The sequence below is a fragment of the Musa acuminata genome, unplaced genomic scaffold (genome assembly GCF_036884655.1).
Source record: "Musa acuminata AAA Group cultivar baxijiao unplaced genomic scaffold, Cavendish_Baxijiao_AAA HiC_scaffold_799, whole genome shotgun sequence".
Taxonomy (NCBI): Eukaryota; Viridiplantae; Streptophyta; class Magnoliopsida; order Zingiberales; family Musaceae; genus Musa; species Musa acuminata.
The window spans coordinates 40001-44882 of NW_027021026.1; the positions used below are offsets into that span (position 1 = coordinate 40001).

Below are 4882 nucleotides of genomic sequence, written 5' to 3' on the forward strand. Positions count from 1 at the left end.
ATAAATCAATTAAATTACGAGAAGCTTCATAAAGTGCTTCCTTAGGAGTTAAACTTCCATTCGTCCATATTTCTAGAAAAAGTATCTCTTGTTTTTCATTCCCATTCCCATAAGAATGAATACTATGATTCGCATTTCGAACAGGCATAGATACAGCATCTATAGGATAACTTCCATTTTGAGAGTTAGTTGTTGGTTTCGTACGATATCCACGATCTCGCCTGATTTGTAATCCAATACACAAATCAATTGGTTCCGTCAGGTTAGCTATATGTTGTGTTGTGTCAACTATTTCCACGGAAGGTGGTGAGATGATATCTTGAGCGGTTACGTATTTAGGGCCCCTGGCGCAAATGGATGCGTCTCTAACTCCATATATATTACTTCTCAATACAATTTCTTTCAAATTTAGTAAAATTTCATGTACCGATTCTTCAATACCTATTATCGTAGAATATTCATGCGGCACTTTCTCAGAGTTTGCACGTGTGATACATGTTCCTTCTATTTCTCCAAGTAAAGCCCTTCGCATGGCAATACCTATAGTATCGGCTTGACCTTTCATAAGCGGGGACAGAACGAAACGACCATAATAAAGACGTTTACTGTCTACTCTCGATTCAACACACCTCCACTGTAGTGTTCGAGTGGATCCTGCTACTTCCTCTCGAACCATACTATACTAATACTATTATTTGATCAGATCATTGAATTATTTATTTCTCTTGAAATCCGTTTTTTTCTTATTTCTACACACGTCTTTTTTTAGGGGGTCGACATCCATTATGTGGCATAGGTGTTACATCACGTACGAAACTTAATAGTATACCACTTCTACGAATGGCTCGTAATGCTGCATCTCTTCCGAGACCAGGACCTTTTATCATAACTTCTGCTCGTTGCATACCCTGATTAACTACTGTACGAATAGCATTTAATGCCGCCGCTTGAGCAGCATAGGGTGTCCCTCTTCTTGTCCCTTTGAATCCGGAAGTACCAGCGGAGGCCCAGGAAACCACCCGACCTCGTACATCTGTAACAGTTACAATGGTATTGTTGAAACTTGCTTGAACGTGAATAATTCCTTTTGGTATTCTACGTCCATTCTTACGTGAACCAATACGCCCATTCCTACGTGAACCGATTCTTGGTATAGCTTTTGTCATATTTTATCATCTTATAAATATAAGTCAGAAATATACGGAAAGAAAAGATACGGAAATATCCATTTCATATTAAAAGAAATCCTTTATTTTTGTCTTTTCTTTAGAAAGTTCTTTTTTAGAAAGATTATCCCTGTCTCTGTTTATGTCTCGGATTGGAACAAATCACTATAATTCGTCCGCGCCTACGGATCAGTCGACATTTTTCACAAATTTTACGAACGGAAGCCCTTATTTTCATATTTCTTATTCCTTACCTTAATTTTTAATCTATTCCTTGGAAGAAAATAAGTCTCTTGAATTTTTTTTTTTAACTTCGAATTGTATCGTCATGAAAGGAATGCTTTAAAAATCACCTAATCATTCGAATCTTTGTTGCGAAGTCTATAAATTATACGTCCCCTGGTTGAATCATAACAACTTACTTCAATTTTGACTCTATCCCCAGGTAGTATCCGTATAAAACTGCGCCGGATCCTTCCCGAAACATAACCTAGAATTACATCTTTATTATCTAGGCGGACCCGAAACATACCGTTGGGAAGTGATTCAGTAATTAAACCTTCATGAATAAATTTTTGTTCTTTCATTCCAGGTAACTTCCTTGAAGTATCAACTAATGGAGGAAGAGTTATATAACTCACTTTTCCTCTCTATTTCACAAATAGGAAGTTAGAGAGAAAATTAGGATACCAGAGGAGGAGGATCACCATATATATAACAAAAGTTCGCCTCCAATTTTTTCTCGTCGAGCTTCTCGATCTGTCATTATACCTCGGGAAGTAGAAAGAATTACAATTCCTATTCCACCTAAAATCTTAGGAATTTGTTGATAGTCGGAATAAATGCGTAAACCGGGTCGGCTGATACGCTTTAAAATAGTTCTGTGTATTCTTTTCCTAGTCTTTCTATGTCGCAGAGTTGAAACCAAGAAATATTTGTTACCTTCCTGATGTTTCCGAACGTTTTCAATAAAACCTTCTCGTAGAAGTATTTTCACAATATTTTCGGTGATATTAGTAGATGCTATTCGAACCGTTCCTTTTTTATTCATGTCAGCATTTCTTATAGAAGTTATTATATCGGCAATAGTGTCCTTACCCATGACGAACTATAATTATTGGTGCCTCCTAATTTTGATATAATCAACATGTTTCCTTTTTTTCTTTGTTTTATTTTCTTTCTTTTTTTTTTTTTTTTATTATTATAAAATTATTTATTATTAAAAGTATATGCGTGAGACACAATCTACTAATCTACTAAATTTGATCTATTTTAGATGTTCTGATATATCATAGTCCCATCTAGTAGTATTTATAATACCTCGGGAGCCAATGAAACTATTTTAGTAAAATTCAACTGTCTCAATTCCCGAGCGATCGCACCAAAAACTCGAGTTCCTTTTGGATTTCCTTCTTGATCAATGACAACCGCAGCATTGTCATCATATCGTATTATCATACCGTTGTCACGTTTGAGTTCTTTACAAGTACGTACAATTACAGCTCTAATTATTTCCGATCTTTCTAGTGGCATATTAGGCACTGCTTCTTTGATTACAGCAACAATAACGTCACCAATATGAGCATATCGATGATTACCAGCTCCTATGATTCGAATACACATCAATTCTCGAGCTCCGCTGTTATCCGCTACATTCAAAAGGGTCTGAGGTTGAATCATATCATTTTATTGGAATCCGTTATTTTAATGCAAAGGATGAAGGAAAAAAGAAATATTCTCTGTCCAGAAATAAATAAACTTGCCGTTGTTTTTTCATCCTCAATACACTGTTTAGTTCTACATACCTATCCTGACAAATTGAGTTCGTATAGGCATTTTGGACGCAGCTAGTGAAATAGCTGCTTTGGCTACAGCTTCTGATACTCCGCCCATTTCATAAAGTATTCGACCTGGTTTAACAACGGATACCCAATATTCGGGGGATCCCTTCCCCGAACCCATACGTGTTTCCGCAGGTCTTACTGTAACAGGTTTGTCGGGAAATATACGTAACCATATTTTTCCACCACGACGCGCATATCGTGTCATTGCTCTTCGCCCCGCTTCTATTTGTCTAGCTGTGATCCAAGCGGGTTCAAGTGCCTGAAGAGCGTATCTGCCGAAACAAATACGATTGCCCCGACAAGATATTCCCTTCATTCTTCCTCTATGTTGTTTACGAAATCTGGTTCTTTTGGGGTTATAGTTGATGGTCGTTTCTTAATTCCATCTCTACTACAGAACCGGACATGAGAGTTTCTTCTCATCCAGCTCCTCGCGAATGAAAGGATTCAATAATATTACAGATACGCATGTATTTAATAAACTAATACACTAAGACATTTATTAATATTGAATTTGTTTTGTTATACAGGAAGATGTATATACAGGATATACAGCTAGAATATTTATGTTATGCATATTTATAGATATAAATTATAGATAATGCTTTTTATTTTATAACGATCCTTGATCCTTATTTTTACCCTTATCAAATGATGCCAAAATATTGTAATGTAATCTCAATAAATAAAGGTTTCGCGGGCGAATATTTACTCTTTACTGTTTTATTCCTAGGTCAACCCATGACTTCTCAGAATAAATAAATTTTTTCTCGGTTCGTTCCGCCATCCCACCCAATGAATTATTCGGATTCGTTTTCAGTAGAATCCTATGCAGTCACAGGTTCCGTCGTTCCCATAGCTTCTCCGTTAATGGTTAGGCCTGAACTCTGCAATGGAGCTCCCAACAAAATTCCTTCTCGAGTCAATCTCCTTAGTTTTTATTAACCCGAGGCTCTTTATTATTATTTATATTATTTATATTCATTCAGTATTGATGCTTTATCACATTGCCTTTATGAGGTAATTCATAGACCATACATATTGGAATCATATATCATTGATATTTTTGTTCTCTCTTTCTATCATCCTTCCATTTATCCACATCCCTTTATTTTTGTTTCACAACCCATAATCTGATTTTTTATGGAAAAGATTTTAGTTGCAGTTGCTGCAACTATATGATTGATCCACTCATCTCATATAGTGACTGTTTCTTGGGATCTCGACAATACGAAGCAATAAGTTGGTTATTAGTTTATTTTGTTTTTATTTTTGTTTTTATTTATTTTATATAGTTATTAAGTTTAAGTAGGGTTTAGTCTATTTTTTTTTAATTCCAACTCTAAACTCTAAAGAAAAATTAACGAGTCACACACTAAGCATAGCAATTATAACAAATGGTCAATCGAATTTTTATTCAACCTTATAGAATTAGAATTGCTCATTTTTGTTTGATTTAACGGAAAAAGAATGAAACAGTTTGTTATTTTTTGTTCTATCACTGGCCAGAATGGCAAGATAAATAAAGGTCTATTATTCCTCGTCCACAAATATCCAAATTTTGATGCCTAATACTCCATAGATAGTTCGAATTGTATAGGAACAATGATCAATTTTAGCGCGAATTGTTTGTAGGGGAACCCTGCCCTCTCTGATCCATTCGACACGTGCAATTTCTTTTCCGTCAATCCGCCCTGCAATTTGTACTTGCATTCCTTTTGTATCCGTTTGTTCAGCTAATTCAATAGCCTTTTTCATTGCCTTTCGAAACGAAACTCTATTTTTTAATTGTAAAGCTATATATTCCGCAAGAATATTAGGTTGCCCATAAGGTTTTTCAACTCTTGTGATAGCAATGTTGAGTCTTCGGTT

At 35.5% G+C, this 4882-nt stretch overlaps 1 protein-coding gene across 1 annotated transcript in view; it reads left to right on the top strand.

Annotated features, from left to right (window-relative positions):
- Window positions 1–1245, top strand: part of LOC135664120 (cytochrome b6-f complex subunit 4) — a 2852-nt gene extending 1607 nt beyond the window's left edge. The window contains exon 1 of the mRNA XM_065176933.1: window positions 1–1245. This exon is cut by the window's left edge and continues 1607 nt beyond it. The gene's annotated coding sequence lies outside the window, so the exon portion shown is untranslated.
- The last annotated feature ends 3637 nt before the right edge of the window (window positions 1246–4882 follow it).